This window comes from Stegostoma tigrinum, chromosome 13 (assembly GCF_030684315.1).
Source record: "Stegostoma tigrinum isolate sSteTig4 chromosome 13, sSteTig4.hap1, whole genome shotgun sequence".
NCBI lineage: Eukaryota > Metazoa > Chordata > Chondrichthyes > Orectolobiformes > Stegostomatidae > Stegostoma > Stegostoma tigrinum.
Genome location: NC_081366.1, coordinates 47,244,604 through 47,267,940, shown reverse-complemented (window position 1 = coordinate 47,267,940; position 23,337 = coordinate 47,244,604). Strand labels below are relative to the sequence as shown.

General features: G+C 41.2%; 1 protein-coding gene and 1 long non-coding RNA gene across 2 annotated transcripts in view; one reads left to right on the top strand and one right to left on the bottom strand.

The window, feature by feature from the left end:
- LOC125458112 (complexin-2) overlaps positions 1-23,337 on the top strand; it is a 301,798-nt gene that overhangs the window by 89,834 nt on the left and 188,627 nt on the right. The window lies entirely within an intron of this gene.
- Positions 12,677-21,826, bottom strand: LOC132210455 (uncharacterized). The gene is made up of 4 exons (XR_009446591.1): positions 21,359-21,826; positions 19,304-19,511; positions 15,866-16,059; positions 12,677-13,590 (listed from the first exon to the last, which is right to left on the bottom strand). It is a non-coding gene; the product is annotated as an uncharacterized LOC132210455 (long non-coding RNA).

Here is a 23,337-nt window from a genome sequence, read left to right as displayed (position 1 = left end):
TAATCTGGGTTTCGCTGTGCTGAATTATTAGAAGCCCGTAAAACTGGTGGTTGATGTGTGCAACATTGGCATATAGACTGTTTTTCCACACAATGACAGGATAGGGATTGCGTGAACTTTGATGAAGCGTCTAGGCCCAAAACGTTAGCTTTTGTGCTCCTGAGATGCTGCTTGGCCTGCTGAGTTCATCCAGCTCCACACTTTGTTGTATTGAGTGAACTTTCATTTATTTTTCAAATTAACTGACCCATGTCAACAACAACAACAAAAATATTCAGCACAGTTTAGGACAGCACGGTGGCTCAGTGGTTAGCACTGCAGCCTAACAGCACCAGCGACCCAGGTTCAATTCCAGCCTCGGGCAACTGTCTGTGCAGCATTTGCACATTCTCCCTGTGTCTGTGTGGGTTTCCTCCAGGTTCTCTGGTTTCCTCCCACAGTCCAAAGATGTGCAGGCTAGGTGGATTGGCTTTGTTTTAGTTCCTGATTCACAGCATCCACAGTTCTTTCAGTTTTTAACAAATTGGGAGATACATTTATTTATTTTGACCACCATTTTCTGGAAAAAGACCATTTGGACCGACAACTTACAGCTGATTCAGTGGAGTGAAATTGCCCATAGTGTTCAGGGTTATAGGGGGATGGGTCTGTGTGGGATCCTCCAAGGGATGGTGTGGACTTGTTGGGCTGAAAGGCTTGTTTCTGCACTGTAGGGATTCTAATCTGCAATTTGCTGGAAAAGCTCTGCAGGTCTGGCAGCATCTGTGAAGGAAAAAAACAAAGCTAATATTTTGGGTCCGGTGACCCTTCCTCAGATCTGTTGCTCCTGTTCTGTTATGAGGAGCGCTCACCAGACATGAAACATTAAATCTGTTTTTTCCTTCACAGATGCTGCCAGATGTGCTGAGCTTTTCCAGCAACTTTGTTTTAGTTCCTGATTCACAGCATCCACAGTTCTTTCAGTTTTTAACAAATTGGAAGATACTTTTATTTATTTTGACCACAATTTTCTGGAAAAAAACCATTTTGGACCAACAACTTAGAGCTGTTTCAGTGGAGTGAAATTCTGTAACCATATAATTTGAAAATCGTTCATGTGCCTGGCAAAGAAAAAGTTATAGCAATCTCTTTATCAAAGGGACATATGAAAGAAACCAAGTGCTGTGATATCCGTGAACCTATGTAAAATGTTGTTGCTTTGTAATTCATTATATGTTTGATGTTAGGATTTTATAGCTGTTAATGTGACATTGATATAGTGTTAAGGTAATTTTTGATGGGTAACAAAAATGCCTCTTAAAGATACATTTTCATTTCTTTGAGACAGGTGATATAAGCTGTGATTTATATATTCATGCAATTTATTTTAAAATTTTGGATTATGAACTTATGACATGTGACTTTTGGTCTATGTATATGTTAATAATAGTCACTATTTCCAGAACCATGATTTTAAACTACTATGTGTCAGAGCACAAATGACTGGGTAATCCTGGAATGATAACATCAAATTATTTGTATTGTGAGAGCTTTATGTTTGCAGACAGCAAATATTGAAAAGTATTAGCTTGCTTTTGGTTGAGTAGAATTGAAGAGTAATTTTTGTTCAGGAAACCCTAGATTGGAAACCTTTGAACTCAGTTCACTCAACTCTGACTGAGGTTAGATGTGAGAACATTTTTCTTCTGTGGAAAGGAATTAGTTCTGAACAATTAGGAAATATGTTGAGACAACAAAATGTGAGGCTGGATGAACACAGCAGGCCAAGCAGCATCTCAGGAGCACAAAAGCTGACGTTTCGGGCCTAGACCCTTCATCAGAGAGGGGGATGGGGTGAGGGTTCTGGAATAAATAGGGAGAGAGGGGGAAGCGGCCCGAAGATGGGGAGAAAAGAAGATAGGTGGAGAGGAGAGTATAGGTGGGGAGGTAGGGAGGGGATAGGTCAGTCCAGGGAAGACGGACAGGTCAAGGAGGTGGGATGAGGTTAGTAGGTAGATGGGGGTGCGGCTTGGGGTGGGAGGAAGGGATGGGTGAGAGGAAGAACAGGTTAGGGAGGCGGAGACAGGTTGGACTGGTTTTGGGATGCAGTGGGTGGAGGGGAAGAGCTGGGCTGGTTGTGTGGTGCAGTGAGGGGAGGGGACGAACTGGGCTGGTTTAGGGATGCAGTTGGGGAAGGGGTGATTTTGAAACTGGTGAAGTCCACATTGATACCATTAGGCTGCAGGGTTCCCAGGCGGAATATGAGTTGCTGTTCCTGCAACCTTCGGGTGGCATCATTGTGGCACTGCAGGAGGCCCATGATGGACATGTCATCTAAAGAATGGGAGGGGGAGTGGAAATGGTTTGCGACTGGGAGGTGCAGTAGTCTGTTGCGAACTGAGCGGAGGTGTTCTGCAAAGCGGTTTCCAAGCCTCCGCTTGGTTTCCCCAATGTAGAGGAAGCCACACCGGGTACAGTGGATGCAGTATACCACATTGGCAGATGTGCAGGTGAACCTCTGCTTAACGTGGAATGTCATCTTGGGGCCTGGGATAGGGGTGAGGGAGGAGGTGTGGGGGCAGTTGTAGCATTTCCTGCGGTTGCAGGGGAAGGTGCCGGGTGTGGTGGGGTTGGAGGGCAGCGTGGAGCGAACAAGGGAGTCACGGAGAGAGTGGTCATCACCAGTTTCAAAATCTCCCCTTCCCCAACTGCATCCCTAAACCAGCCCAGTTCGTCCCCTCCCCCCACTGCACCACACAACCAGCCCAGCTCTTCCCCTCCACCCACTGCATCCCAAAACCAGTCCAACCTGTCTCCGCCTCCCTAACCTGTTCTTCCTCTCACCCATCCCTTTCTCCCACCCCAAGCCGCACCCCCATCTACCTGCTAACCTCATCCCACCTCCTTGACCTGTCCGTCTTCCGTGGACTGACCTATCCCCTCCCTACCTCCCCACCTATACTCTCCTCTCCACCTATCTTCTTTTCTCCCCATCTTCGGTCCGCCTCCCCCTCTCTCCCTATTTATTCCAGAACCCTCACCCCATCCCCCTCTGTGATGAAGGGTCTAGGCCCGAAACGTCAGCTTTTGTGCTCCTGAGATGCTGCTTGGCCTGCTGTGTTCATCCAGCCTCATATTTTGTTGTCTAGGATTCTCCAGCATCTGCAGTTCCCATTATCTCTACGAAATATGTTATCCCAGTGCAGGGTTTTAGTTTGAAAATTCTAGACCAGATCATTTGGTTACAACTGTGAAGAGGTTATTTGAAGGTAAGAAAGTTTAAAGTCAAATGTAACCCGAAAGAACTGCAGATACTGTAAATCAGGAACAAAAACAAGGTTGCTGGAGAAGCTCAGCAGATCTGGCAGCATCTGTGAAGGAATAAACAGAATTAACGATTCAGGGGTGCGGTGACCCTTCCTCAGAACTGAAGTTTCCTCAGAAGTTTAAAGTCACTTGTGTCAACAACGAAGCAAGAGGCTATCAAGCTCCCAAGACTGGGAAATTGAAAGCTGTAGTTAAGTAAAATCTATAAAAATGGTAGAGGAGGGAACCCACCCTTTGAATATTGTGAAGTGAGCAGGTTGGGATAGATGAACTTTTGTTCTGCTATGTGCTTTCAAAACTTTTAAAATGTGTTACGTATAACAAGCTTGACTTTTTCCATTTTATATTTATTGTAATACTTCTGTTTGAATATTAAAGTAAATTTTGTAATATTGTTTGCCTATGCTTCAATGAAAAACAGAAACACTCAAAAAAAGATTTATCAAGCCAAATTGACTTGTTGAGTTGTAACACCAGCTGTGATGAAAACAGTGGATACTGACTGATTGCTTCAATATCTGAGTCATCAATGATGCTGAACATTGCGCAAAGATCTTTGAACATCCCCACTTCTGACATGATGGTATTGGAAAGTTCATTGTAGATGCTTGGGCATAGAACACTACTTTGTGGAATTCCCATTGCAAAGTCCTAGGATTGAAGTGATTGATCTCTACCAACCACAAGCCTGTTCCATTGTTTGAGTCGTAATTCCAAAAAGCATTTTTATCCAAGTGATTGACCATGGCCTTTGCAATATCCAATGCTTTCACCTATTTCTTGATTTCTCAATTCTCAAGGAGTGAACTAAATTGTGTGAAGACTGGTAACTGTGATGCAACGGACCTCGGCAGGAGTTGATATACATCATTCTCTCAGAACTTCGGTTTGAAGATGATTGCAGATACCTTAGCTTTATCATTTTACATTGATGGTAGTGGCCTCACCCATCATTGAAGGTGGGAAGTTAATGGAGCCTCATTTTCTAATTTGTCCTTTAATGGTTCACTAGAATTCCTGATTGGATATGGCAGGACTGCAGAACTTTGACCTGATATGTTGTTTGTAGGAACGTTTAGCTGTACTGCATGCTGGCTACACCGTTTATTTTGCAGTAGTTCTGTGTCATAGCATCACCAGGATGACATCTTATTTCTAGGCATCCCCTGTGCTGCTCCTGTCATACCCACCTGTTGTCTTTATTAAACTAGGGTTGATCCTCTGGCATGATGGTAATGAGGAGCTATGGGAGTTATGCTAGGCCATGAGGTTATAGGGTATGATTGACTACAATTCTGCAGGCTCTGATGACCATAGCATCTGATGGATGCTGAGTTTTGATTTGTTAGATCTATCAAAGTCTATCCCATTTAGCACTGTGGTGGCACCACGTGTCATCCTCAATGTTAATGCGAAACTTCGGTTCCATAAGCATTTTGTGATGGTAACTTCCAATTCTGTCACGTCCAGGTGCAAGAGGTAGGTTGGTGTGGAGGAGTCCAGTGGATTTTCCCTCCTTTTTCTTCAGTCAGCACTTGCAAAAGTTTAAAAAAAAATTCAAAGAAATAATACCAAGACTGAAAGGATTTACTTTGTCAGACAAGCTGAACAGCCAGCAAAACATTCCTTGTGAAAAGCAACTGATCAGGAATGAACTGACAAAGATTTTTCAGATAGTAATAGGATTTGATGATGTAGATGTGTAGAAGTCCAACACCAAGGTAGACTTAAAATAATAGTTTGACAAACCCCATTGGGAATTCAAGAGTAACTATTTTACGTGAAGAATGGCAAGATTGTGAAATCTGGTACCATGAGGAGTGGTTGCAGTAAAGAGCAGAGGTGCATTTAAAGTGAAGCTCGATATGCACGTGGGGGAAAAAAGATATCCAAGGATGTATAATAGCATTGGACAAAGTAGACTGGAAGAGGGCTCATTTAGAAAGTAAAGGTCAGTAGAGACGATGTGGGCTGAATGAGTTCCATTGACCATATCGTACAAGTCCATATAAATATGTGGACCTTTACCAAATTGGCACAATTATTAAAAAGGCAAATTTGACACTCAGTTTAAGAAGTATATCCTAGAATGTGATACAAAGTACCTTCATAAAACACTGCTTACATGCTAAATTGAGTATTGTGGCCAATTCTGGGAAGCACAATGTAAGGTTTTGATAGAGTGGATGGAGAGAATATTTTCTCTTTTGTGGAAGAGACTATCATGTAAGGTAACACCGAGAAATTGAAAAGGAAATTCAGAAGAACTGCATTTTCAAAAAAGAATGATGAGAATGGGGAGCTTCCAACCACTGACACTAGTTGAAGCAAATATTGTAATACCACAGGGGCGATATACAAGCATATGAGAGAGAATGGAGTAGAAGGTTACAATGATAGTTGGATGTGAAAAGATCTGAGAAGGCTCAAGGAAAGCATAAATTCCAAAGTAGAGTGGTTGAGCTCAATAGCCTGTTTATTGTGTTGTAAATCCTACGTAGCAAGGATGTGAAATCCTTAGTTAGGGTGCAGAGAAGACTTGTTGAAATCTACCAGGGAGCCAAATACTCCAGTTATGTGGAGAGAGGGCAGAAACTGAGGCCTTTCTTTTTAGAATAGAGGAAGTTGGGGAAAGTTTTAATTTCTGTGGTCACCGCCATTAAAGGGTTTCATAGAATAACTGTTTTCAATGCCATTTATCTGAGGGCTCCAAATTAGTGGGAGTAACAGAAACAAAAGGGTAATTTGACGACAGGAAAATCAGCAAGTTGTTAAGATCTGGAATGCACAGCTGAATGAGTGGTAGAAGTGGAACTTTCACATGGAAGATGGTTAACTATTTGAAATGAATAAAGAAATGCAGGGGTCTGGGATGAGAGCAGCATACTGACTGTCATTTGATTACTTTATTAAAGAGCTGGCATAAACTTACTGAGCCAAACGGTTTCCTTCTGCGCAATATCAATCTATAATTCAGCAAAGACTATACGCATTCAGTTGGATCTTAGAAGTATTCACTCCTGCCTCATAACCTAATCCTTTACATTGTACGCAATATTTTTCCACAGAACGTTAGTTAGTGGCATTTGTAACATATACATTGGCTTACATTCAATTTGTGCTGATGGACTGTCTTCTGAAGAATGAGACTGAATTGGAATATTGCTCTGGAGTATCCATTGCATCTGACCCTTTACCTGACACTTTCCTTAGGTGACCCATCTCTTCAGGTGTCAGTATAAATAATGACACTCAGTCGATTCCTTTATAGCAAATCGCCACCAAAGCCAAGCCTGACCCTTTTCCAAGCACCATGTTTGCATTTACACATTTTTCAATAGAGATGCCTTGAGAGCAATGAGAAATGAGTTCTCACAGATTCTGCTATTTTTCTGTCTGACTCATCAGCAAACTTGGAGGTAGAATCTGGCCCTTTCATTATCTGTATGGTTCAGTATGATGCCGTAGAAAAAGAGAAAGAAAGAAAAGAAGAGTGATCATCATGGTCCACACTTTGATGTATTCAAGATATTTTTCCACAGCTGGTGCTTTTATTTTATTCCTGTTAGCTTCCATTCACACACAAAAAAAAATCAAGCTCTAGTACCATAATTTGGAAAATTCAAGATCATTCAGAGAATTCCGGACGAATGTGAGGTGATGCATTTTGGGAGGTCGAGTACAGGCGGAAGTTATACAGTGAATGGCACAACCCTTAGGAATATTGATATGCAGAGGGATCTGGGTGTGCAGGTCCACAGATACAGAAGGTGGTGGCACAGGTAGATACGGTAGTAACAAAGGCGTGTATTATGCTTGCCTTCATTGGAAGGGTCATTGAATATAAGGATACACAAGTTATGCTGCAGCTTTATAGGCCAATTTTGTACAATTTTGGACCACACTACCAGAAAGAGCGGATGCTTTGGAGAGGGTACAGAAAAGGTTTACCAGGATGTTGCCTGAAATGGGGGCTTTTAGCTATGAAGACAGGTCAACTAGATTGGCTTTGTTTTCACTGGAATGCAGGAGTTGGAGGAGCGAACCTGATAGCAGTTTATAAGATTGTGAATGGCAATGGATAGAGTGGAAAAAAATGAGGCATTTTCACAGGATGGAGGGGTCAATTACTACGGGACACAGGTTCAAGATGCAAGGGGGGAAGTTTAAAAGAGATGTGCAATACAAGTTTTTCACAAAAAGGGTTGTGAGTGCCTGGAAGGCGCTGCCAGAGAAGGTGGTGGAAGTAAACACGATTGCAGCATTCAAGAAGCATCTGGATGAATACATGAATAGGAAAGGAATAGAGGGATACGGATCCTGTAAGTGAAGACAGTTTTAGTATAGATGGGCAAAATAAGAAGGTGCAGGCTTGTGGGGCTGAAGGGCCTGTTCAGTATTGTTCTTTGATCATCCAACAAATATACAGAACAATTTAACAATTCAGCTTACTGTATTCTCTCATACTGTACATAAGGCTTATGGTGGAATTGTATGTAGTGACTTCTTATTGTGGTCAGTGGAGAACAGATGTCCTCTTTCCGTACATTAGTTTGAACTTAGCACTTTATGTAGGGGATCTGGTAAAACTATTCACATGGCATGCTAGAGGGAACCTGATCAATAAGTAGCCTGAAGACTTCTCACAGTCTTGCAAAGCCAGAAGTAAAAATCACAAAACAGAAATGCAGTTAAATCATTGAAGCACACAATGTCAAAAAAAAGACTTAATAAATAAATCATAAAATTGAAAATTGCATCCTTTTCAAAAATCTGCAACCATAAGACCATTAGATATAGAATTAGACCATTTGGCCTATCGAGTCTGCTTCATCATTTGATCATGGCTGATATGTTTCTGAACACCATTCTCTTCCTTCTCCCTGTAACCTTTGATCTCCTTATTAATCAAGAGCCTATCCATTGTCTGCCTCAAATACACTAGTGATTGGCCCCTGCAGCCTTCTCTGCGGCAATGAGTTTCACAGATCTGCTACTCTCTGGCTGAAGAAATTCCTCCTCACCTCAGTTCCAAAGCGTCATCCCTTCACACTGAGGTTGTACCCTTGAATCCTAGTCTCTGTTACTAGTAGAAACATCTTCTTCATGTCCACTCAAGGGGGAGGCAATGGCAAGGTGGTATTATCATTGGAATGCTAATTCAGAGACCCAAATAATATTCTGGGAACCCACATTCAGCCCCTCCATGACAGATTGTGCAAATTGAACTAAGTAAAAAATCTAGAATTAAGAATTTAATCATGACTACAATTCCACTGTTGATTGTCCATCCTGGAAAAGGCCATTTTATCCTCATTCGCTTCCTTCTGCCCGGGAGCCAATCCTCTATCCATGCCAGTACCTTGCCCCTGTGGGCTCTTACTTAGTAGCCTTATATGCAGCTCCAGGTCAATGGCCTTCTGGAAATCCAAACAGATCACATTCATTGGCTCTTGTTTGCCTCATTTGCTGGTTATCTTCTCAGAGAATAACAGGTTTTGTTAGCCATGACCTCCCCTTGATGAAGCCAAGCTGACTTAAACCTATTCTACTGTGCATTTCTAAGTACACCTCAGTCCCAGCCTTAATAATGGACTCTAACATCTCACCAATGACCGAGTCCAGGTTAAATGACCTGTAGTTTCCTGAATTCTGCCTCGCTCTCTCCCTACTTAAACAGGGGTGATACATTTGCCATTTTCCTGTCTTCTGGGACCTTCCCTGGCTCCAGTGATTCCTGAAAGATCACCGCCAATGCCTCCATGATCTACTCAACCATCTCCTTCAGAATCTTGGGGTCTAATCCGACTAGTCCAACCACCAGGTGGTTTATCTATTCAGACTTATTAGGTTCCCTATCACTTTCTTATCAATGATGGCCTCTGCACTCATCTTTGCTATCTGATTCTCTTGAAGTTCTCACCTGCTTTTGTTTTCTGAGAAAATTAGTCACCATCTTTGAAGAATTTTTGTTTTAGCAGTTAGCAAGGCGTAGTTTAAAGAGACACTGTTAAAATTTCTGTTACTCTGCACTGAATAAAGAGCACATTTGAATTGATCTTTACAGCTTGAACAATAGGTAATTTGTTTAAGTTCGTACCACATCAATAATTCTGTTTTCTTTCTATAGAGGAGACAGCACAACATTTACTATACCAGATATCTCAGACAGAAACTCTCATATTTCCTCATTTAACTGTGCTTTTGACACAAGTCATTACTACCAGTTTCAGTGAATAAAAGTGTTGACACCCCTGCCATTATTGGTGTTATAAATTCTGTGCCATGAAAATAAACCAGAAGACAAGTACTGTTTCTGGGAAGCCCAAATGCATACTAGATTTGAATATTTAATACAAGTCATCAGAATTTGTTATATAACTATCCCTCATTTAGCATGCTTAATGTGCCCTGAATAAAATGACATACTAAGCAAAAATAATGGGCTACTTCCCTGACCTGTAATTGTTACATTGGAACCTATATATTAATGTAATATTTTTAATGTACTTATTTATTCATGAGTTTTTTTGCATAATTAATAAATGTAACAATCATGGCTTACCGAATATGCATCAAATAAGAACTTTTGGATGATTAGTTGCAGGTTTCTATTGAAATACAAAACCATTTGCCTAACTATTGAAACTGAACTTTGTTGGCTGCAATCCATCTCCAGTGAGGTAGCTGAACTTCAAGAGATTCAGTAAAGGTGAGATTTTTGACAAGACCAGTGAATGCTAGGACTTTGGCCAAAATCATATACCTACAGCTATTTTGACTCGGAGCCTTCGTGAGTGTAAATTTTGTCCACCCTAAAAGTTTCCACAATGTCAGACAGGATGGAGGGGCCAAAATGGTGCCCACCTAAAGGTCAATGTTTGAATCTGTCATCAGAACACCAAACTCAAGGGAACAGCTGGTTATAATTGCAGAAATGGATGAAGGAGTGTTTTACTTATGTCATAATAACCATTCCTCAAGATGTCATTTTAAATAAGGAAACCTACATATGACTGTAGATACTGTAGTGAATTCAGAAACATACAGAGTAATGATTGGTTAAAAATACTCCTTGACTCATCCACAGTAACTTCGGTAATTGGCAAAGTCTCCTTCATCAGTACCTTCCAAGCCAAAGGCTTCGAGCACTTACGTCAACAAGGACAGCAGACACATGCTAACTTCACCAGCCATACTTTCCCTTTCAAGTTCAAGCTCAAGCCTGACTTGGAACTAAATCATCAGTCCTTCATTATAACTGAGTCAAAATATTTGAACACCCGATTCAAGAGGGTAGCTCATCTGAATCTTCTCAGGGCAGTTAAAAATGGTCAATAAATGCTGGCCTTGCCACCAGCACTCACATTCCATGACAGATTTTTTTTTAAACAGGGATATGTTGAGAATGATTATCAGCTTAAAAACTTTGTTTGGCAGAAAAGAGGATTTTTAAAAATTCACCTTGTATTTCAAAATGAACTGACTGTTGTACTGACCATTACATGAAACACAACATATCATCCATGATTAAGCTAGCAATTACAATTCTAATTGCATATTTTATGTATGTTGCAAACTTACATTGTTTTCTATGCCTTCAAATAAAAAAAGTCATCTGAAAATACAACATTAATGCTTGGAACTGATCAGAGTAAATTTTGGAGTCAAATTCCTTAAAGAACAAATCACTTAACAGGAAACTGTGAAATGTATGTCAAAGATGTGGCTTCTAACTTAATCTCTTTGTGAATTGATGTTTAATGACATACAATCAAAATCTTGTGTCTCATCCCCGCCTCCTTGACCTGACACAACCTGCCCATCTTTCTATCACCTATTTGCTCCTCCCATCCCACTGATCAATCCCCACCACTCCCTACCTGCATTCACCTATCACCATTCCATTTACCCTCCCCAGTCCTGTCCGTCTTCTCTATTTATTTCCCAGCTCCCTTCCCCCTCCCCCATTTCTGAAGAAAGGTCCCAACCTGACATGTCAACTTCCTTGCTTCTCTAATGCTGCCTGGCCTGCTGTGTTTCTCTAGCTCCACACTGTATTATGCAAACAACTCAGGGTAGCTTCCACTTTTGTTTGCCCCAAATAAATGATAAGATGCTTTTCACTGAATTATAGAATCCCTAAAATGTGAAAGTAGGCCATTCTGCCCACCAGGTCCATGTAAACCCTCTAAAGAGCATCCCACACAGACCCACCCCCGCTACCCTGTCCCTGCAGCCTTGCTTTTTCCCATGGCTAATCCACTTAGCCTGCACATGCACGGATACTATGGGCAATTTAGCCTGGCCAATCCACCTAATCTACACATCCCTGGTACTATGTGCAGTTTAGCATGCAAGCCACCTAAACTGTGCATGTTTGGATGGTAGGAAAAAACTAGACCAGCGGGAAGAAACCCATGCAGACATGGGGAGAATGTGCAAACTCCACTCAGACAGTTGTCCAAGGCTGGAATTAAACCTGGGGCACTGGCACTGTGAAACAACAGTGCTAACCACATAGCCACTGTGCTACCCCTTATCATTGACAACCGAGATGATGGTCTAGAATCAGTAATGAAGGACGTCACTAAGGCTAAGAGGAGTAAAAGAACAAAAGAATACTTAAAAATATTGCTGCTAAATTTAGTCTTTAAAAGTTTCAAGTTGTCATTTTCACCACTTTTCTGCAGCAATAAAGTAGCTGTAGTCTGCTTCATAGTTGTTAAGGAAATTTCCTCATGACTTTACTGTGGAAAAATCTTTTAAGGCCAGAAGGGAAAGGAACAAGAAAATAAATTATATGAACTGACAAAACTTTTCATAATTCTGTTTTAAAGGTAAAAATCACCTTTTATGCAATATTATTGATGTTACATTTATGAAACAAGACGTTGCAGGAATGTTGGGACGTTGCAAAACTTCCAATGATGTTTTGTGGAGGATGGCAAATTATAAAACCAGATTAATAACGTATAGAATTTAAAATAGAGTTCTTTGAATTCCTGAATAATGCACACAGAATAAATACATTTTGAGTATTACTTCAAATTATGAAGCCAGTTTTTGGTCCAGCCGATTTGCTATGAGTTTTCTATAAAGTTTCACATGAATTTCTACCTAATACTTCCTTAAAATTTACAACATTACCTCCAATTACCAGTTTAGCAGCATCTACAAGAAACTGCAGTTAATATTATGAAACATGAGATTGGTTTTCTACAAACTGAGAGTTTTTGCTACAGGGCATCACATGCCAGAAATAAGTAAAAAGAATTCAACTCTAGAGGTCGGTGGATCGCAAAGCAATTTTTTATTACTTGTAAGTATTTTGCTAAATTACAAGTTCTACATAAAAGTAGGCTGTTACCTTATGCAAACGAGATTCCTGATCTGCAGTTGTGATATGCAAATCTCTGTGACACGTACATAAGCTGTAAAATATACTTCTTACAGTTTTGTAACCATCTCAATAGTGTTAACTTGATACTGATTTCAAACTAAATTGATACTATTTGTGTTTAAGTATGGTGATATTTGCACCCTTCGGCATGAGATGACAGGGTCTTCTTGAAATAATGCATTTAAGATTTAGATTTAGATTTTACTGTTACGTGTACTCAAGTACAGAAGTGCAGGGGAGTACAGTGATAAGTGTCTAATGTCGCCACAGACACTGCTATCTTAGGTACAAAGGTACCTAGATACAAAAGCTCAGGTACAAGGTAGTAAAACAAGCAAAGATAAAAAGTTAAGCATTACAGGCTTTCATAGAATAAGTGGAAAAATAAAGAAATAAGGAAATAGTTAACGTTAAAGTCCTTCTTAATATAATCCAGAAAAATAAAGGAAGACAGTCAAAAGTTCAAGAGTCTTTGATGAGTGCTTGCTGGGGCCCCAATCTCTTTCGCTTAGCTCTGTCTCCGTGAGACACCAGCTGCCTGTTCTCTCCGCTGCTGCAGATACTGCTTACTCTTCCTGCATCGGGACATGATGCCATTGCCACTGCTGCTGACACTGAAGTTGTCACCTCCGCGATCTCCTCCTGTTACCTCTGGAACATCCCAGGCAGCACCCGCTTGTAAGTCTGTGATCACCGGGAATGTACTGGGCCCTACTCTTACTGTCAGCCGCCTCAGACGCTGGCTGAGAAACCACTCCAGGCCACTGAACCACGGTCATAGGTGGCCGATAAACTCCCTCTCTGGTGCGGAAGACTACCACAGGCTGCGAAAAAGCTCCCACACTGGACCTAGAGAACACCTCGCTGTGTCTGCGCTGAGGCTGGAAGAGGACAGAAGAAACACAAAGAGAGAAAGGGAAGGAAAAAATGAACAGAATGGACGAGTTCTGGCTGAACCATCCTAATCTGCTGCCGTCTTAAGGAGACCCGTTCATGAACAATTTATTCCAAAAATGTTTAACTTCAAGAAACTCTTAGAATGTGCTGAGGAAGACAAACAATTTTCATTTGTCTTTTAGTGGATTTGATTCACATCATTCCCGAGACATTCCATATATGCATTAAAAACAAGAGGATAACTAGGGAGAAGGTAGGACCATTCAAAGTTAAAGGAGGGAACTTGCGCTTGAAGGCAGAGGATGTGGGCGAGGTCCTAAATGAGTACTTTGTGTCAGTATTCACCTAGGAGAAGGATATGGAGGATCGTGAGATTAGTGTGGAGCATACTAATATACCAGGGCAATTTGAAATCAAGAAAGAAGTGGTGTTGGGTTAATGAAGAGCATTAAGGTAGATAAGTCCCCAGGGCCTGATGATATCTATCCTAGGTTATTGAGAGAGGCAAGAGAAGAGATTGCTGGGGCCTTGACCAAGATCTTTATATCCTTGCTCATCACTGGAGAGGTCCCAGAGGACTGGTGAGTAGCTAATATTGTTCTTCTCTTCAAGAAGGGAAATAGGGATAATCCAGGAAATTATATGCTGGTGAGTCTCTCGTCAGTGAATGGGAACATGTTGGAGAGAACTCTTAGAGATAGGATTTATGTGCATCTGGAAAAACATGACCTAATTTGGAACAGTCAGCATGGCTTTGGAAGGGGCATATCATGTCTTACTGATTTGATTGAATTTTTTCAGGAGAGTTCATTGGTGGGGGTAGAGCAGTGAATATTGTCGACATGGATTCTAGTAAGGCTTTCGATAAGGTCCCTCATAGTAGGCTCATCCAGAAGATTAAGATGTATGGGATCCGCGGTGACTTGGCTATTTGGATTCAGAATTGGCTTGCCCGTAGAAGGCAGAGGAGAATGGTGGAAGGATGTTTTTCAGGCTGGTGGTCCGTGACTAATGATGTTCCACAGGGACCCCTGCTGTTTATGATATATGTAAATGACATGGATGAAAATGTAGATGGGTGGGTTAGTTAATTTGCAGACGATACAAAGATTGGTGGAATTGTGGATAGTGTAGAAGGCTGTCACAGGATACATTGGGATATAGATCAGTTGCAGATGTAGGCAGAGAAATGGCAGATGGAATTTAATCCAGCTAAGTGTGAAGTGCTGCACTTTGAAAGATCAAACTTTAAAGAAAAGTTTACAGTTAATAGCAGGACCCTGAACAGCATTCATATACAGAGAAATCTTGGGATTCAAGTCCACAGCTCCCTGAAAGTGCTCACATAAGTAGATAGAGTGGTAACGAAGGCACGTGGCATGCTTGCTTTTATTGGTCAGGGAATTGATTACAAGAGTTAGCATGTCATATTGTAGCTTTATAAAACTTTGGTTAGGTCACACTTCAGTTCTGTTGCCATATTACAGGAAGGATGTGAAGGCTTTGCAGAGGGCGCAGAAAGGTTTACCAGGATACTGCCTGGATTAGAGGATATAAGCAATAAGGAGAGGCTAGACAAACTCGGGTTGTTTTCTCTGGAGTGGCAGAGGCTGATGGGAAACTTGATAGAAATCTCTGAAGTTATGAGATGCATAGATAGGGCTGATGGCTGGAATCTTCTTCCTAGAGTTGAAATGTCTAAAAGCTAGGGGGCATGCATTTAAGGTGAGATAGGAAAAATTCAAAGGAGATGAGAGAGGCAAATGTTTCATACAAAGAGTGGTAGGAGTCTGGAACATGCTGCCAGGCGTAGTGGTGGAGGCGTTCAAGGGACTTTTAGTAAGCACATGAATATGCAAGGAATGGAAGGATATGGACCAAGGTCAGACAGAAGGGATTAGTTTAATTTGGTGTTGTGTTCAGTAGAACACTGTAGGACAAAGGGTAAGTTCCTGAGCTGTACAGTTCTTTGTTCTATGTTCCAAAAACTCCAAAGCACTGGTCAACATATCTGTAGGAACTTGCCTGAACTTTTCACTGTCTCTCAATAAGCATGGGAACACCATAAATTAATTTTCTAATGGTCTTTCAACCTAATCAGACGAAGCTTGCCAAAGACCATCTACCACTGATTTAAATGCCTAAAGGAGATTAATAAGTGTAAGAAAAACTTCCAAGAGGATTAAAGTCTGTGAATCTTCTCCCTGAACTGCAACGATAATTAAGAGAAACATCAACATGACAAATGAAAATACCAACCTATGTTTTTCAGTGTTGATTTGATGCATTGCGTAGAGGCTACTTTCACGGTCCCGAAAGGCCTGAAATCAGTATTCTATGTATGTTTATCATTATAATCTTCAAATCTATCCATAAACGTGTTCATCCTTTCTTCTCTCTAAGAGTGTTAATTAAATCAATTTGTAGATTGATAGTACAGCACTTGAGTATTGCTGAAAGACAATACACATTTTGTCAAAACTTCTTGTCTTGCATGCATCAAGGCAATTCACAAGAATTCAAATAAATGTGAAAAGCAAATGTTATACTGTTTGAGAAGAGAGTGCTCATTGGTTATAAGTGAACTCTCATTAGTACAGTGATAATGGGAACTGCAGATGCTGGAGAATCCAAGATAATAAAATGTGAGGCTGGATGAACACAGCAGGCCAAGCAGCATCTCAGGAGCACAAAAGCTGACGTTTCGGGCCTAGACCCTTCATCAGAGAGCTCTCTGATGAAGGGTCTAGGCCCGAAACGTCAGCTTTTGTGCTCCTGAGATGCTGCTTGGCCTGCTGTGTTCATCCAGCCTCACATTTTATTATCTCATTAGTACAGGCCTGGTCCATGTAAAAGGCAGCAGTTAATGATGATTGACATTTACCTACCAGTCCTTGCTTAGATTTCAAGCCAGGCAAGTTGACTGTAATTGGTCATGTCATTTCCCTACTATGTGTACCGGCAAGTGTCTATTGTCAGAGTTTCTGAAGAAGGTGCAGAAGAGGCTTACCAGGATGCTATCTGGATTAGAGAGTATGAGAAACATCAAGTTGTCCTGCTTCTCTAATGCTGCTTGGCCTGCTGTGTTCATCCAGCTTCACACCATGTTATCTCAGGGTCTATTGTCTGTTTTGGTGAAATAGGAACAGTGCATAGATGTGTTCTTTCCATCTGCAAAGAATAGGGGCAGGAGCTTCCCATATCTGCAAGACTGTCATGCTATGAGACTGAATGACAATCCTTGTCAGCTATATGATAGAAAGCAAGTTGAAGTTTCTACCATCACTATCCAAGCTCCAGAATGCAACACGCATGTAAAAGTGGAGGTTGCCGCAGCAACTCGGACTACCTGACTGATCTATAACACACCGCTGCTATTTTTAGGAAAACAATTTTCTCATCAAACTGATTGATATTGAAATAAATGGCAATCAACTACAGTAATAAATAGATGTCTTTTTTTTAAGGTTTACTTTCTTGTAACCAACAATTCTTATTGTAGGATGGGGATGTCTTCATTGTCAACTCGAGATGGTGATGCTGAGCTCACATTCCTGGCAGTTTCTATACAAATTTTCAGCAGTACCGAAGGAAATGAATTCATTTTATCACATAGCTTGAAGTGTATTGTAGATCAAATCGCAAAATGAAATTTTTCAGTGAGACAGCACAAATTTTAGGATTTTATGAGTCAAAGTTAAATACAGAGAAGCCCAAATTTGCATCCGAATATGTTAAAATATTAGAAAAAAATATAAGCCATTATTTTAAATCATAAGTTGATTCAGCGTAACTCACTGATTTCAATACATCATGGAGTTAATTTTAACATCAGTCAAAAGCCCCTCCCCCATCCAGCACTTTTTTTGTGTACTTCCTAACATTTATTAGCTTTGAGTCTGGCAATGCTTCAAAAATGACATTTTCGAACTCGTGTTCAAATTTCTCCATGAGCTCAACCTCCCCTCCCCCCATCCCTGAACCCTCAGAGATTGCTATTTCCCTCCCACTCTGCCCTCTAGTAAATCTATATTACATTACCTCACCTTTCAGCTGCATATGCCATCAGATTGCCAAAGCTCTCTACCTCTCTACCTGCTTTAAAATGTACTTCTAACTGTTACTAAATCAGTTAATGTGACTCACTGTCCAATTTTGTATAATATTCCTCCTGCAAAGTATTTTCAAATCTTTTACTAAATTGAAGGTGCTATATGCATTCAGAGTTGAATGGACAGGATTAAAATAGACCCTAAGACACTGACTTGGTCAGATTATTTTATGCAACTACTATATCAACAAGAAACATTTTACATTTGTTTTCAAATCACTCATTTCTCTGTGCAAGACTAACAAGCCAAAATCATGCAACAGAGAAACGTGTGCTCATTTTATTGTGCAAAATAGATATTAAAATGTCTTTCTATACTCACTTTTCAGAGAAGATTTAAATTAGTTCTAGTTACATCGGAAGAAACACTATGGGTAGAATCTTATAGAAGACAGAGCGACATGCATTAAGCTGAGATGTGTGGCAGAATCAGATGACGAGTTCAGCAAGGCTCATCTCGATGTTGAGTTCACCTCAATCTTTTATTCTTTTAATAAGTGACTGGGCAGGATTCATGTTAAGCAGCAGTGAGATGCCAGTTGACAAGGTTGCGTGCTTGTTAAATGTCTTGTTAACAGTCCAACTTGCTTCATGAATATTCAGTCTCCAATCTCTTACTAAACTTGCCAAACAAGCTCAATGTTGGGAAAACCCGAGTGTATACCAGATGGTATCAGAGATAATGGGAACTGCAGATGCTGGAGAATCCAAGATAATAAAATGTGAGGCTGGATGAACACAGCAGACCGAGCAGCATCTCAGGAGCACAAAAGCTGACGTTTCGGGCCTAGACCCTTCATCTGATGAAGGGTCTAGGCCCGAAACGTCAGCTTTTGTGCTCCTGAGATGCTGCTCGGCCTGCTGTGTTCAACCAGCCTCACATTTTATTATCTTGTATACCAGATGGATTGAGCTAGCCACTTGCTCCAAACCATCACCATGTTGCCTGTGACCGAACCACTGCTTAGGTGCATGGAGGAGGCAGTGGCAAACTACATGAGGCATGGTTGCCTCATATGCCAGGGTCTGGGTGGAAAGGCCAGGCCGGTGTTGGTGAATGTAGACTGGACTCACTTTAATGTGAAAAGGATGTATGGAATTTTAAGGCCTAAGAGGTTGATGGCATGGTCTTAAGAAGGGGATATTTGAGGGCTCACTGATACATTCAGGCTGAGGATGGGAACTGCTGCTGGGGGAATGCTCATGTTCACCTTCCATCATGTTGGAAATTAAAAGTACACAATTGGAAGAAAATGGCTGTGGAAGCAATTGAGGTGGGTGGGATAAGTGACTCTCCCTGAGAGGGAAGGGACTGTACTGCACACCATTCATGAGGTTTTAAAGGGCAACAACATAGGCTTCTGAAGGGTGCACACAGGCATGCAGGCAGCCTAGTCTACGGCAGAGGTCTCTCTTCCAGTTACTGGAGGCTATGTGCTAGTGTGGAGTGGGTTGGAAAGACAGTCATTCTGAACTTCTTATTGCTTTATTTTCTAATTTATTCCTATGATCTGTAATGCTGGAGTTTTTATTTCTTTATTTTACTGAACATTTTTCCGAAAAAAATTGTTCTTCAGAATCTTTACCTGGCACCTTTGCACCTAAGATGGTGCCGTAAGGTGGTGACTTGTAAATTTTTCACTGTACTTGTTTGAGTACATGTGACAATAAAGCCAATTCAATTCAATTCAGGAGGCAACTTTGCTGATACTTCCTCTGTGCCCTTAGTATTGTTGGCCTCAGAAGTCCAGGTGCATGGTTCTTCTGTGGCATGCTATTTCTTCCCAGATGGTTCTGCAAGACAAAACAGAGGGAAGGTATTGCAGCCAGATGTTAGAAGTGTTGCTGCATGATTGAGAGTGATAATGGGGTTAATGGGAGAGTTGCCGTGGCATGCAGGACAACACACCCTCATGTGGGGGGTATATGTATGTCATGGCTTCCTGACAGGAGCATTCCTGATTTTATCCGGAGACGGCCAGGATTCCCTTTGCATAGGGAGTAAGGTCATGAATAATATTAATCTATAACTTCTTCCTGCCTATTAATGTTTAAGGTAATCTCAATCCCAGTCCACATTTCACCAAGAAGACCATGGCTGAAATCAGGTAGAATTAAATCTCTCATGCAGAAGCTTACCAAAAGCTTTTCAGAAATTTTATTGGATAATGTCTATTGGGCTTCCTTCATCCACTATCTTGGTGGATTCTTCAAAATATATATAAAAATTTGTAAAACATGATTTCCTAACATATGAAGTCATATTAAGTCATCAAGCTATCTCGTGTTCCTAATTTTTTCCCCGTCTATTCAGGTGCTCATATATAGAACTGCATTCTTAATGAGTGTTTTAAGTATCTTTCCTATTTCTGATGTCAACTTTTGGGTCTAAGTTACCCAGGTCTGCCTTGTCACCTCTTTGAAAGATGAGGACCTCATGCCACAAAAGCAATGCAGTGTGTTATTCAAGATTTGACAAGGGATCAGACAATACATACACACGCATGAAGATCCTCAAGATGGTATCATTTGGCCCAGCTGCTCTGACTAATTCCTGGTTCCTAATTCTATCAAAACCAGCATGATTGTCTTCATTAATGTATTACTTCCTTCAGTAACATCATTCTCCAAATCTGACAATTGAGCATCAGCAGCATGGTGGCTCAGTGGTTAACATTGCTGCATCACAGTGCCAGGGACCTGGGTTTGATTCCACCCTTGAGTGACTGCCTGTGAGGAGTTCGCATGTTCTCCCACATCTGCATGAGTTTCCTCCCCCAGACCAAAGATGTGAAGGTTAGGTGGATTGGCTATGCTAAATTGCCCATAATGTCCAGGGATGTTTGGGTTAGACATTGGAAATGCAGTGGTAGGGGAATAGGTCTGGGTGGTATACTCTTTGCGGGGCAGTGTGGATTTGTTGGACCGAAAAGCCAGTTTCCACAGTGTAGGGATTGATGCAAAGTGCTTGTTCACTATTTTGACCATATCGGTGATTCCTTCATAACCTTTCCATGCACATCATTTAATAGCCCAATAGGATCCTTAAAAATTCACTGAAAACAATTCCCATTATTTCCACAATTGACTAGAAATCTATTGTGCATTACCTTCATGGCATATTGAGTTGCAATTTTTGTTTTAATCACTTGTGGGATGTGAGCATCACTGGCTCACTGATAGTGAACTGCCTTCTTTAACTGCTGCAGTCCGTGCAATGTAGGTAGACCCAAAATGTTGTTAGGGAGGGAATTCCAGCATTTTGACCCAGCAACAGTAAACAAATGGCAGGGTATTTCCAAGCCAGAATGGTGAGTGGTTTGGAGAGGAGTTACAAGTGATGGTGTTCCCATATATCTGATGCCCTTGTCCTTCTAGATGGAAGTGGTGTCTAAGAACATTTGTTGAATTGTCACAGTGCATTTTGTAGATAATACACATTGCTGCTTCTGAGCTTTGGTAGCGGCGGGAGTGGATGTTTGTGGATATGTTGCGAATCATGTGGGGTGCTTTGTCCTGGATGGTATCAAGCTTCTTGAGTGTTGTTGGAGCTGCACCCATCCAGGCAAGTGGAAAATATTCCACCCTGTACCTTACATATGATGGACATGCTTTAGGGAGTCCGGAGCTGAGCTACTCACCTCAGTATTCCTAGCCTCTGAACTGCTCTTGTAGCCACCGTATTTATATGGCGAGTCCAGTTGAGATTCTGGTTAATGGCAACTTCCAGCATGTTGATAGTAGGAGATTTGGTGTTGATAACATCTTTAAAATTCAAGGGTAGAGGTGAGAGGTTGGTCATGGGTTTGAAAGGTGTTTTCTAAGGAGCTGAAGTGAATTTCTACAGTGCATTTTATAGATAGTACTCTCTCCTGCTAGAGTGTGGTGCAGCCTGTTTTTGGATGTTGTACCAATCAAGGGGGCTACTTTCACCTGGATTGTATCATGCTTCTTGAGATTTATTGAAGCTGCAGTGATCCAGGAAAGTGGGGAGCATTGTAACAGACTCATAACTTGTGCTTTATAGATGGTGGACAAAGTTTGGACAATTAGGATGTGAATTACTTACTACAGGACTCCTAGCCTCTGACCTGCTTCTGTAGCCACAATACTACTATGGCTTGTATAGTTCCGTTTCTGGTCAATGGTAACCCCCAGAATGTTAATTGTGGGGTATCCAGTGATGGTAATGCCATTGAGTGTCCATGGGTGATGGTTAAATTCTCCCTTACTGGAGAGGGTCGTTGCCTGGCATTTATGTGGCACAAATGTTACTTGCCCAAGCCGAGATATTGTCCAGATCTTGCTGCATTTGGACATGGACTGCTTCATTGTCTGAGGAATCACAAATGGTGCTGAATATGATACAGACATCAGGACATATCCCTACTTCTGACGTTATGATGGAGGGCAAATCTTTGAAGAAGCAGCTGATGATGGTTGTATACGACCCTGAGGAACTCCTGCCGAGATGTCCTGGGGCTGAGATGAGAGACCTCCAACAACCACGACTATTTGCCTTTTGTGTCAAGTTTGACATCAACCAGCAGGGAGTATCACCCTGCCTCCAATTCCTGTTGACTCTATTTTTGCTACAGCTCCTTGATCAAATACATCATCATGTCAAGGAATGTCACTCTGATCTTACTTTTGGAATTCAGCTTTTTTGTCCATGCTTGATCCAAAACTAGAATAAGGTCAGGGGTTCAGTGCGCTGGCAGAACTGAACATCAGTGAGCAGGTTATTGCTATACAAGTGCTACTTGATAGCACTTTTGTAAACACCTTCACACGCTTTACTGATTATTGAGAGTTGATAGATGGGGCAATGTTATTCATTTTTGAGCAGCATTCAGAAATTGTCGCTCTATTTAATCCTCTGGGCATTGTCTGTTTATAGACATACCCAGAGATGTGTTTATCTAATCTCTGACATTCTTTGCACTGGGTGCATTTGCTTACCTTTATGTACAATATCTTAATAAGACATTTGCTGTTGCACCTTAGGAAGACTGGTATACACTGAAAGTGTCTGTGTCATATCGGCCCAACTTTAAATCAGGCAAAAAGCAGTTCGATTAATACACATTGGCATCAGACCCGTTTTGACTACCTGTAAAAGAAACTAAACACAAGTTAAAATATCATGACCTAAAGACTTATTGGATTCAGTGTATGTAAGACTCAGCCAGATTTTATTGGAAAAATACAGTAAGGTTAGCAGCCTTCCATAGTTTTTTTCCCTAATCGGACACCAATTTCCAAGTGCATAAATCATAAAGTTCCTGCTTGAGATTTGTTGAACCTCCAAATGTTGCACAAAATGATATCTTGCCATCTAACACTCTTTACCCTCCACTCTTGGGGCAGCAAGATGGCTTAGTATTTAGTACTGTTGCCTCACAGTGCCAGAGACCCAGGTTTATTTCTTCCTATGCTGTGTGGGTTTCCTCTGGGTGCTCCCGTTTTCTCCCATAGTCCAAAGATGTGCAGGTGAGGTGAATTGGCCATGCTAAATTGCCCATTGTGGATCGAGTGCAAAATGCAGTGAAAGGATAAGGAGGGGTGGTTCTGGGTGGGATCCTCTTTGGAAGGTCAATGTGGATTTGATGGCCCTAAT